The following is a 12,995-nucleotide window of genomic DNA, read 5'->3' as shown; positions in this document are numbered from 1 at the left end:
CTATCAAGTTGGTCCAAATCTCTCCATTTTAGGAGACACCAAAACCTAGAGAGGTTCTCAATTGCCCAAGGCCTTGTGGGATGCATTTCCTGGGGACTCATACTCCTAGCACCTTCCAGTACCACCCTGTCTTCCATCAAGATCTGCCCCCATGCCTCCCCTGGCTGCGTTGTGTTGTGGTGTGTACGTCCTGATGAATAGGCAGCCTTCTTCCTTTTCAACTTCACTTGAACTATTGACTCTGTTTGCTTGCTGTGTGGCTGGCTCCCTCTCGTTCAGATCAGCTTGTTCTTTTCTCAAAGCCAACTTATTTACACAAAAGCACTAAGGAGCCCAAAGATTGCTGAATATTTAACATTCACTGGCACCATGCCACAGTAACCAAACACACTTGAAACATGACCCAGTAGGAGGATGAGGGAAGGGGAGGACTGACGCTGACTGCTGGCCAGTAGCAGTGTCATTCAGGCTCTTCTCATAGGCACGAGGAACAGCAGCTTGGTTAGCTTAGAGAAACACCAGCCAACCTTGTTTTTGTTCACATCTGCCAATAGTGACAGCCTTTGGCAGTAAAGTTCACAAAACCATAAACAGAAGAGCTATTTATTTTTTTTTTTGAGACAGTCTCACTCCTTTGCCCCAGGCTAGAGTGCTGTACTGTCATAGCTCACAACAACCTCAAACTCCTGGGTTCAAGCAATCCTCTTGCCTCAGCATCCTGAGTAGCTCAGACTATAGGTGTCTGCCATAATGCCTGGCTAGTTTTTCTATTTTTAGTAGAGATGGGGTCTCGCTCTTGCTCAGGCTGGTCTTGAACACCTGAACTCAAGCAATCCACCTGCTGTATCCTCCCACAGCTAGGATTATAGGCATGAGCCACCATGCCTGATTAATAGAAGAGCTGTTGGTGGAGATGAGGCTCTTGATAAGTGCAGGATGCTAAGGACACATCGAGACAGGTAGTGTCTTGAAGTTAGGGTCCACAGTTGTAATTAATTCAGGCCAATTGATTATTTCTGGCCTCTTGAATTTCTTCTTGGTATACAAGGTAGATAGATGGCTGGGAAGGTCTGACATGAAGAGCAGTGAGAAGACCAGAGTGGAAACCACTTTAAGAAGGGCAAACTCTTTACCTGTGATCTGAATTTTGGATTCTGGCTTGCTGTGAGTTTTCCTTTTAAGTCAGCTATAAACATTTTTCTTCCTGCTGAAACACATAGGGGGGTACATGGACCATATTTCCTTCTTAATTGCAGATTGAGAGGTATAAATTTGCTGAATGGAAATATAATGCCAGTACATTGAACTGAATTGGGTTGTCAAGTTGCATTTGAGAAGGCGTTTTTTATTGGGAAGCGGGCATGTGAGGCCAGTGTTGTTGTCAGGAAAGGCAGAAACGGAGGAGTAGACATGCCCACTGTGGGCTGCTGCTGTGGCTGGCAAAGAGCCCACGTGGTTGGGGAAAGAAATGCAGGTTCGAAATCCAGCGAGGTTCTCTGGGCACCCAAATCCACCAGGGACTGGAAAAAAAAAAGAACTGTCTGGGCATAACGTGCTTAATTTTGCACACAGCAGCCTTGCCTTATCCATGGTTTCACCTTCTTCAATTTCAGTTACCCCTGATCAACCACAGTCCAAAAAATATTAAGCAGAAAATTTCAGAAATGAACAATTGGTAAGTTTTAAATCATGTGCTGTTCTGAGCAGCATGATGAAATCTCACACGGTTCCACTCTGTACCACCTGGGATGTGAATTATCCCTTTGTTCAGAATATTCACAACCTACCCATTCCTGTCAAGGAAAAAATATAGCATCTGTAGCATCCGGTACCACCTGCAGTTTAAGTCGCCCACTGGGAGGTCTTGGATAAGGGGGTTGGCTGTATTTTATATGAGAAATGGGGATACCTCTAAATGACTAACTTTTTTTTTTCTCGAGTCAAGATCTCATGTGTCATGTAGGCTAGAGTGCAGTGGTGTCATCCTAGCTCACTGCACCCTCTAACTTTTGGGCTCAAGGGATACTCCTGCCTCAGCCTCTTGAGTAGCTCAGACTTACAGGTGCCTGCCACCATCCCTGGATGATTTTTCTTTTCTTTCTTTTCCTTTTTTTGTAGAGATGGGGTCTCATTCTTGCTCAGGCTGGTCTCAAATTCCTGGCCTTAAGCAAGCCACCCACCTCAGCCTCCCAAACTATTGGGACTACAGGAGTGAGCCCCGTCACATTGACTAATGCTTAAGAAACACTCCCAGGCACTGTTTCCTCTAACTAGGTTGTTCTCTAGTTGTTTTCCACTTTGAAGTTTTCCACTTTGAAGTGGAAATGAAGTAGTATACTCATGCAAAATTAACTTAAAAGTAGACTTGCCATCCATAACCAAATTCGATGAATTAAATTGTGAGGGTGAGGGATTGAGGGTGGAAGGCCAGGCCAGGATTTGTATTCCTGGTGAAAATGATCAACTGTGTGAATGGATTACATCCTGAACCATGGGAGCCATCTGGGGAAAGGAGGTACTTCATGGTGGGAGAAGGCCTAGAGCCAGCAGTCTCTTCTGAACGTGAGTTTTTGGGAATCCAAGCTATACTTTTTGATGGGCAATTTCCACGCTGTTGGTCTGGGCCATGACATCTCACCACCAGCGATCAATTTTGGGGTATATTGGGGGTTTAGTCATTTGCTTCCTCTTAGGTTTGGGATTTTGGTAGGGGCAATCATGGCTTCTGGATTCTCTAGGATCTGTTGTGAATTTCATGATACCTCAAGTATAACAGTGCTGGGATAGTTCTGTACTGAGGTTGTAAGTCCAGCTTCTCCACTTGAAGAGAAATAAGTATGTGAAACAGAAATAGAAGGCAGGCTTTGGGTTGTATGCAGAGCTGAAGAGACCTTGTCTGGGGATTCTTTTCCTCCAAACCAGAGGTTTTGGCTTTTGGAAAGGAACAGGGGCTGGGTGAGGTCTTTCTGAATGGTATTTCAAGGAATTCATTCTATGCGGCCCCCTGAGATAAGTGACAGGGGCAATGGCTGTTGGTCTGATATGATTTCTCCACTGAGTGTAACTGTGTAGCCCTGCACACATGTGGATTTTGGAGCTCTGCTTGAGAAGGAAATATTGAAAATGCACAGAAAAAGCGAGTTGCCTGGATGAGGGTAGGTGGGAGGCTATTGCTGTGTGGTAATGTCTTCTTGGTAGCAGTGAGTGACTAACTATCCAGTTCCTCAAAAAAATCTGTGCAGGTTTTTTTTTCAAATGATGCTGAACCAGAATTTATTTGTATGAGCAAGCTCTAAGTCACCAAGGCCAATGACTTGTCCAAAAGTAATAAGGGACCTGCTTGTGGGAGGCTCTTCCTCTCGACAAAGCAGGGACTGATCAACTTCTCTGATCTCTCTTTCTGCAGGAGTCCAGCAAAGAAGGAACAATTTCTAAGGCACAAAATAATCAGGATCAAAAGCTCATAGGACCAAAAGCTTGGAACTTTGGCATCTGCATTTTTGGCAAGTACTCCTGGAATTGCACTTTCAAACACTGCTCTAAACTAAGAGCATAAACCTATGACTAAAAACAATGAGTTCATTGGAAAATGGGAGGAGTGCTTCCTTCCATCTGATAGGAAGGGTGGGCTACCAGAGCCCTTGATGGGCAGCTTCTTAGGGAGGACCTGGGTCTGTTTTGCAGTCGCTGTTTGGTTTCCAGGCCATTGCTTTCAGCTTCTGGAGGAATCTCTCAGAGGTAGACACTGGCAGAATTGAGACTTTACATCCAGCTTCACATCGGGTAAATACTTTACATGCATCTCCGATCAGTTAAGTTGATGTGGCAAAGGGGTTCAGGGGAGGTGTGCCTTGGCCTGTGAAATGAGCCCACTCAGGGCTCTAGTCTGACTCTGTGGACCCTGGGACAGTCTGCTTCACTCTAGGTGTAGCCGGACTTTGCATTCTAGTGGGACAGACAGGCCTTAGACAAGGAAATACCTGAGTAAGAGTAATTTTGGACTCTAGAAAGTGCTAAGGAAAAAAATAAGTGTATTATAACTGGGTGTGGTGGCTTGCAGTCCCAGCTACTTGGGAGGCTGAGTGGTGAGGTTGGCTTAAGGCAGGAGTTCAAGGCCAGCCTGGGAAATATAGTGAGACCCTTTGTGTCATGATAGAAAGTGATGGAAGATGGATGGGACAACACCAGATAGAGAGTCAAGGAAGGCATGGTTATCACAGGTGACATTTTGAATAGAGGCACAAATGAGGGATGGTGCTAGCACTCCACCTGCCTTGGGCCCGTGCAGACAGTGCTGACCCTCATCCGCTACTCATTTTAAGCTCTGTCTGACCTTGTCAAGCACATACATGTGAGGGTGTGTGGAGTAAATTCCCCCATGGCGAGAAGTCACCTGGGTGTGGACTTGCTTCACCAAGCAGAAAGTGGGAGAGTGACAGGATGTCAAGCATAGCTTGGTCCTGCTAGAGATTTGGGGAAACCCACATGAAGGGGAGTAGGGAGGAGGTGCCCCAGACAGCATTTTGGAATTGTGATCAGACATCTTGGTTTATAATCAGTTCTGCCACTTGCTAGCCTTCTGCCCTTGGGCAAATCAAAGAATGTTCCCAAGTCTCAGTTCCCTCTGGTTGAAAAGAGGACTGACACCAAGCTCGGAGGGCTGACACCAACCTCGGTGGACTGACACCAAGCTCAGAGGACTGACAACAAGCTCGGAGGACTGACACCAACCTTGGAGGGCTGACACCATGCTCGGAGGGCTGACACCAACCTCGGAGGACTGACACCAAGCTCAGAGGGCTGACACCATGCTCCGAGGGCTGACACCAAGCTCGGAGGGCTGACACCAAGCTTGGAGGGCTGACACTAACCTCGGAGGGCTGACGGCTGACACCAACCTCGGAGGACTGACACCAACCTTGGAGGGCTGACACCAACCTCAGACGGCTGACACCAAGCTCGGAGGGCTGACACCAACCTCGGAGGACTGACACCAAGCTCGGAGGGCTGACACCAAGCTTGGAGGGCTGTTTTTATGGTTCAGGGAGAGGACACATGCAAAGCACTTGGCAGAGTGCTGGCCTGTAGTAGCTGCTGATAATGTGTCCTCCCTCCTTCCCTTCCTTCCTCTCCCTTCCTTCCTTCTCCTTCCATCCGTCTTCGTTCCCTCCCTCCCCAGTGTACCCAGGAAGGAGACTGGTGACAGAGAGATGTAGCTGTTCCTGGTCTCAGTGGGAGGCAGTTGAACCACCCCCCACTGCCTCCTGCCTTCTGAGGCCTGTTAGGAGAAATCTGCAGAAGGTAAGACTGCCTGGGTGATTTTGCTGTACTTGTCACTGAAAGGGAAAAGACATTCTTTTGATTCTGTTTTCTCTCGCCTTTAAAAAACACACAGCACCACACAGCTGAAACCCAGCAAGCGTGGATTGATCCCCTCCTTTATCTTTCTCGAGCCTGGGCTTTGGGCCGCCTTATTTGGGATCTCGGGGCAGGAAGAGGAGCTTCTAGGGGTGGGGGCTGGGGACTAGGGAAGTGCTCCTCCTTTCCAAGGCAGAGTGGTTCTTGCCAGCAGCATGGATGAGTGTGCTTAGCTGATTTTGGCTGCTATTTCCCGGTTTACTTAGCCCCAGCTGGATCCCTTTATTCCAGCTAAGAGGGGCTGTTAAGGCCTCCTGTTGTGGGGAGGAGACACGTGCTATTAGCCTTAGAACTAGTTCTATTGGGTACCTATTCCTTGTCTGGCTGTGGGTAGAGTCAGCCTGTGGAGGTGCTGGATGTGCAGGAGGCTAGGACTGTGGCTGTGAGAGGACTCAGGACAGCTTCAAGGGAGAAGTAGAACTGCTCCAAGTTGCTAAGAAGGTCTAGCTCACCAGGCACTTACTGAGCCTCTGGTATGTGAATGGGCTGTGCCTCCGGTGCCCAAGCAGCTCTTGTGGAGTAGTGTTGGGGACAGAGAGAAGTAAGACATCATAATATATCAGGCCAAGGTGTATAAGAGAAGCATCAAGGAAGTTCTATGGGGACACAAAGAAGAGAGTGACTGAGTGAGGCTGGAGAAATCCCTGCCTCTCCCTGGGGTGGGGGACAGAGCTGTCCAGCAGGGTGGGACAGTCCTTGGTGGGGGACAGAGCTGGGCAGGGGCAAGAACTAGGGTATTTAATAACTTGTCCACTTGCTGGGCTGTGCCTATAAATTATCCTATAATTTCTGGAGGTGGGGGGTGTGTGTGAAGGTGCTGGGGCAGTAGGAGGCTTTGGGCCAGTAGCTGCTGAACCACTGATTCTGTGTCCCCCTGCATGTGTGGAATGTCAGCCTGCTTCAGGTGACAGAGAAATGACCCTTGGGGGTGAGATGGTGGTATGGGCTGGCAGAATAGCTGGCTGAGCCTAGGGGAGCGGTAGGAGATAAAGTTGGAAAGGTGGGTGGGGGCCAGGGCACCGACAGCCTTTTAGCCCAGCTGAGGAGTGTGGACCTTAGGGCACAGCCAGTGGAGGCTGTGGAAAGGTTTTCCACAAGGGAGGTGGGGGGACTTGGTAGGGGCGGCGTTGTAGATGGTCCACCCAGCAGCTCCCCACAAGGTGTGTTGGCCAGGTGGGGAGACCCATCAGGAGGTGAGAGAGGTAGGAGGTCAAACTCCAGAACTGGTGACTCACTGGCTGTGCAAAGTGAGGATTTAGAGTGACTCTGAGCTGGGGCATGTGTGGAGGGTGGTGGCAGGAAATGGAATGCGGAGGTGGAGAAGCAGGGGACGGAGGTTTGAAGGAGAGCATGTGAGGAGTGAGGAGGGAATTGTGGGTGGCCATCCCGGGTCCAGGGAGCACAGCAGGAGGGGGGTGTGCCCAGGACATGGCCAGAGGGGAGAAATGGGCCACTGGGTGGATGCATGACACCATTCCTCTGTGTCTTGGAGCCAGCAGACAGGATTTGGACTTGATGGCACCAAGGAGTGACAGGTTGAAAGGGGTGTTAGAATTAGCGCATGCTAATATTGGGCTGGCAGCTGAGTGTGGGTTGAGGTGGAGAAAAAGATGATGGAGAGAAAACCAAGAGAGATCTGTGTACTTCAGGGATTTGGGGGCACAGTGGGGTTGGGTGGGGGGCTGCTGAAAGGAGTAAGGCGGAGTTTAAGGACACCCTCACTTCCCTGGAGCCTCTTGGCTCTTCAGCTCTTCCCTGCTTTGGTGAAAGATTTCACTTGATCCAAGAGTTCTTCTAAAATAAAATTTGCACCAAGCAAGGGGAAAGATTGTGAGGCAGACATGGGGATGGCCTAGAAAAACGGTGTGCAAACTTCAACAGTGTGGGTGGCGGTTCTGTTTTATAGCAGAGAGGTGGTGGAATGCATTTAACAAAAAATTGCACTTTGTGTTTGAAGCCCCAGAGTACTAAAGGGTAACATGAGACTAAATTACATCCTCTCATTTTCTCACTTCACAAATATTTATTTTGTACTTGATGTAAGCACCCTGTATACCCAAACCTAGCTGCTTCGCTAAAGGACTTTATTGGTAATAAATACAGTAGTTCCCTCTTATCTGGGGTTTTGCTTTCTGTGGTTTCAGTTACCTGCAGTCATTTGTGGTCTGAAATATTATATGGAGGGCAGTGCCTGTGGCTCACAGGAGTAGGGCACTGGCTCCATGTACTGGAGGTGGTGGGTTCAAACCCGGACCCGGCAAAAAAAAAAAAAAAGAAATATTATATGGAAAACTCCAGAAATAAACAATTGTTAAGTTTAAATTGGATGCCATTCTGAGTATTGTTATACTTGTTCTATTTTGTTATTATTGTTAATCTCTTACTGTGCCTCATTTATAAATTAAACTTTATCATAGGTACAGATGTATGGGAGAAAGCAGAGTATAGAATTCCATACTCTCCATGGTTTTGGTCATCCACAGGGGGTCTGGGAACGTGTCCCTGCAGATAAGGGGGAATTAGTGTATAGGAATACTTACAACTCACATGCCAATAGGTCAAGTGAGGTGTCATAAAAGGTAAAGAGATAGCAGTAAAACTAGAATGTACCAGTCTGGGTAAAGGCACAGGCCTATGTTAAAGAGATGAATGTGTCACTTAAAAAGCCTGCTGCTAACCAGAGTGGCTCCAGTGGGGGAGGCTTGATGTCCCTGAAACAGAACTGCCTGTGAAGGCCTCAGAGAGCAGGTGAAACACTGTAGACTCTGCATTTTAAGTCTGTTAGAGAAGGAGAAAGAAAGGCCTGGGAGGAAAGAAAGGGAGAATTGCTAGAAGAGGTCAAACAGGATTTGGGCGGGTAACTAACTGATGAGACAACAGGAGTCCAGAGGAGAGTAAAATCCATCCAGATAAAGGGGAAGATGGACAGTAGGTGGCACTGGGGGTGGGTCTGCAGTCTCTTCCTGATGAGTTGGGTGGGGTGGGGGAGTCACCTGCTGTCCTGATTTCCCTAATTGTAACAAGGGAGCTTGCCCGGGTCCTGATGGGTGCTGCCTTTCTTCTTCCAGAATCTGTGGCAGATATGACAAACTCCATCCCTGCATTTTTCTCTTTTCAAGCCCAGGCCCAGCCTCATGTCTCCCCAGCACCCCAGGCAGCCGCTCCTGCTCAGCAGGTGTAGATGTGTGAGATGACACCTCTCTGTGAGCCTTGGACTAGGTGATCTAAAGGGCTCTTTCATAACTGACATTTTAGGATTCCATAATTTACTAAGGACTACAGGCCTACGACCTGTCAACATGTTCGTGTGCCCTGGGATGCCATTTTTCTTCCTCCTCCCTGTGCCTAGGGGAGATGTCAAACATCCACCCAGGTTTGAAACTCAAGCCCTCGCACAGCACAGATCCAAGGTTATAGGAGGTTTTTGAGTCTTGAGCTCATGTTTTATGAATTTGCTATACCCATCTGCATAGATCAAGCCAACAAATGTCTATTCATGAGACCTCCAACAGGTGTGGGACAGAGGAGCAAAGATGGTCCTACACGAAGCAAAGCTTTCTTCCTCCTTATATTAGGCTGCTGGGTGTGAGCAGCTGATGGCACAGTAAACCTGCAAACCAGGCTCAAGGTGCTGCAAATGGAAGAGGCCTATGGGATTCCAGAAGGACTGGCACTAGCGCTTGCCTCCTGGTTGTGGAATGACCTGGGAGGGTGGTCTTCCTCTGTCACCATAAGCATCATGAAGGATGTGCACATGCAGAAACTCAGTGGTTCCAAATACAGTAGAACCTCTGTAAGTTGACCGCCCAAGGGGCTATGACAAACTGGTCAACATATGGAGGTGGTCAACATAAGGAACTAGGCCTACTGTACTGATACGTACATGTGGTGCATGTCCGGTCTATGAAAATTAGGTCAAGTTAAGGAGGTGTCAGTGTAGGGAGGTGGTCATCTGTGGAGGTTCTCCTGTATATCCAGCCTGGCTTAGAGCTTCTGGAGTAGTCCAGCAGTCTAGGGTACGGTGAGTAAAATAATGGCTAATGTAGTATGTTTTGTATAATTTTCAGGAAGCTGTATAGTCAAGTTAAATAAATGTCCTTTAATCTGAGAATTTGTTCTTTCTGTATTTTGGGGGTCCAGATATCCATTATTTCATAAAACGATGCTAGTTTTTTTCTTAAGTTCTTGCTTTGGCAAAGGAGTAAGTTGGCAATCTTACTTGAGCCCTAAATATCTTTTTAGGAAACTGTGGGCTGTGAGATCCAAATTTTGGGTGTTCAGTTTAGACATCCCTGTGGCTGTGACTCAGGCCCCTGGGGGCACTCCTGAGTCTGCACCTCCTCGCCTCCTTTCCAGACCCTCTTGTTCTTTCTTAGTGTACCTTCTCATTCTGATCCTTCTGCTCCAGCCCTTCTGGGCTGCCATGAACTTCACACCATCCTCTCGGTTTCTGATTCTGCTCTCACCCTTGTGTGCTGGTGTTCAGGGCTCTGTTATTTCACATGCTACTCTCAGCAGTATTTCCAGTGTTCTCTAAGCCCTAGATCCTCAGCCCAGTGCCTATGGCCCAAACCCCTCACGGAGCCTCAAAACTAACAGTATGTGTCATTACAGTTCACTGCAGTCTCCAATTCCTGGGCCCAAGTGATCCTCCTGCCTCCGCCTCCCAAGGGGCTGGGACTACAGGTGCTCCCCACCATGCCCAGGTAATTTTTCTAGTTTTAGTGGAGACCAGGTCTTGATCTTGCTCAGGCTGGTCTTGAACTCCTAAGCTCAAGCCATCCTCCTGCCTCTGCCTCCCAGAGTGTTAGGATTACAGACATGAGCTAGTGTGCCCAGCTGAGAATTCTTACTATTGGGGACTTGTCCATGTGTTGCCTCAGTTTTGAAGCCAGCCCTGACAGGTGAGGGGACTGATAACTGCCTCTGTTAGAGGTCCCCCCACCTTCATCCCCCAAATGCTCCTTACAATTTTTAGATAACTCTATTAGAGCATCAATCATATTGTATAATTAATATTACATAAATGTTTCTCAATTATGAGTTCCTTGGTGGCTGGGAATGTCTCTTGTTTGTTTTATCTGTTGCACTCAGCTATGCCTGGCACATAGTAGGTGTGCAAAGACCATGCTGCAAGTGCCTAACCAGAGAGACAACTGGACTTCGCCTCTCCTCACTTTCCCTGTCTCTGATTCAACTGCATAATTAGGAGTTGGCAGCAGTTTCCATTCTTACCTCCCCAACTGGGTTTAAACCAATACTAAAAAGTTTTATTTGGTTGACTGTTGTCCTTCCAGGCAGATGAAAGTGGCAATTCAACCTTCTTTTTCTTATCAACCTCTGCATGTGTCAGAGCATTTGAAGATGGTGTGTGTGGGAGCTTGGGCTCTCTGGTGACTTCTCTCGATTTAATTAGTCTGACCTTCTGTGATAATCCCCCTCGGACGTCCCTGGCTCCCCCTCCACTTCTGTATCATATTCAGGCTTCTGCCTTCATCAGCAAAAGACCAACTGCTCAGCTCAGCCTGTAGCATAATTCACAGCTTGGCTCTCAAAAATGAACTTTTACTCAGACGGAGCTGCTCTTAGCATTAAAATTGGCCTGAGAGAGCTAGGAAAGTTTATCTTGGAGCCAGCATGGGGTCTGTTCCTCCAAGTCAAATATTTCTCTTTAGAACTAGAACGAGCTTTAGTGTGGCACTACCAATGGCTTCCTGAAATATTGGGATATCTTTAAACATTAGCATTTAGTTACAGTGCTGAAGGCTTTTTGGAGAGTTTTTAAGTCTTTTTTCCCCTCCTTTCTCCTCTGAATAACCAGAGCTTTCATATATGCTTTTTATTCTGGGATGTGCCATCTCTCTACTCGGGAGAAGGAACATGTTGAAATAGCTCAATACAGAGCTAATCAAACAGCTATTTATTATCAGCCTATCCTCATAGGATTTTCTGAACAAGGTAGAGAAGCCACATTAGAATGATCCAGAAAGTCACAGTCATCTTCCTGGGGCTCTGGTCTTCAGGATGTTGGGAAAACTGGGGGGAGTTTAATGTTCTCTGTTCAAACCCCTCAGCTCAAGCTGTGAGTGGTGTCATTGTTTTCTCCATTTCCTGTTTCTTTTGGAATAAAAACCTAGTAGTCTATGCAGGGATGGCTTCTTTCTTAGTGGCATAAGCTGAGATGAAGAAATTGTAACATGGATTATTCAACATTTATTGACACTTAAATATTGGGCCAGGAATAATTCTATCCACTGCAAATGTAGAGATGAACAGGTCATGGCCATTGTCAGTGAGAAACACAATGAGTGAAAGAGAAGGATACTCTACCAGCAAAGTACAATTGAGGCAGGTGTTTGGAACCTAAAGCAAGGGACAGCTAGCTTTTTTGGGGAGTGTGGGGCTGTCATCAAGAGGACAGGACACTTCAACGGGGTATAGGAGGGTCCGTAGAGTCCCTTAGAAGGGTCTCCAGCTGTTTAGGTTGGAAAGAGGCCTGGGCAGTGTTATGGCACTGGAAGAAGTGAGCATGAGTTTGGGGCGGCCTGACCACAGGGAACATAGCAGTGTGGTATTGGGTGATGAGACTCGAAAGCTCTTTGGGACCAGATTATGAAAGTGTTTTCACACAAATCCAAGCAAATTGGATGTATCCTGTTGAAACTGTGGTTGTAGTAGGATTTGAAACAGAGGAAGGATGTGTTTGGGTTAGATTTTTAGAAGGTAATGGATAGCGGTGTGGCAGCGAGAGGGATGGAGACCAGCTAAAAACGCTATGTATACTTTTCAGAAAAGAAGTGGTGAGGGCCTCAGTGAGATAACGGCGGCAGGGTGAGATGGGAGGGAGTTGTTTGCAGCTGCCTACTAAGACCACCATTGGGGGTTCAGACGGAGATGTGGCAGAAGCCACCAAACACCCTGGTTCTCAGGTTCTGTGAGCCATCTGAGGGCTGCAAGGAGCTTGGTGACATTGTGATTCTCCTATATTTGTGGGGATGGGTGCAGGGTCAAAGGCTACTGAGATTATGCAGGGCACAATCATGCTTTTGTTATTTGTGTGTATATGTGTTTATATTTCTAATTGCTCTAGAATGGGGTTCTAAAACTCTAAGCTAATCATTCTTAAAAAGCATTTTTCTCTATCAGTCTTCATTTCTCTCTCCCTCTCCCTGTATAGGAGCAAGCATCGATTGTGACCTAGTCCATCTGATCCCACAGAATCTGCACAGATGAGTGCCTCATAAGCACTTTGAGCTACAAATAGTGCCATCTCTACAACATACTATTTACTGCTTCTTGAGTATCTGTGTGCTCACCCACATTTCCCAGCCTCCTTGTACTTAGGTGGGGCCCCGTGACTAGTTCCGGCCAACAGGTTATAAGCAAAAGTGATTTATGTTCAAGTTTGAAGCAATGAAGAGCTGGCTCTTCCCTTGCCACACAGTGACCTGGAAGCCATGTCTTCTGGGTGTGTAGTTGCCTGGATCCATGAGTCAGCACTTGAACATGAACTGCCCTCAAACACTTTGTTGCAGTCCCTTGGGTGGTCAGCTTACAGAGGTTCTCCTGTATTTGGA

The 12,995-nt window shown here is 47.4% G+C and overlaps 1 long non-coding RNA gene across 1 annotated transcript; it reads left to right on the top strand.

Annotated features, from left to right (window-relative positions):
• The first annotated feature begins 3,696 nt into the window (after window positions 1-3,696).
• Window positions 3,697-12,648, top strand: LOC128561120 (uncharacterized). Its single transcript, XR_008373206.1, has 3 exons — window positions 3,697-3,783; window positions 5,180-5,301; window positions 12,596-12,648. It is a non-coding gene; the product is annotated as an uncharacterized LOC128561120 (long non-coding RNA).
• Window positions 12,649-12,995: the final 347 nt, after the last annotated feature.

This window comes from Nycticebus coucang, chromosome 12 (assembly GCF_027406575.1).
Source record: "Nycticebus coucang isolate mNycCou1 chromosome 12, mNycCou1.pri, whole genome shotgun sequence".
NCBI lineage: Eukaryota > Metazoa > Chordata > Mammalia > Primates > Lorisidae > Nycticebus > Nycticebus coucang.
This window is presented reverse-complemented; position numbering and strand designations above follow the sequence as displayed.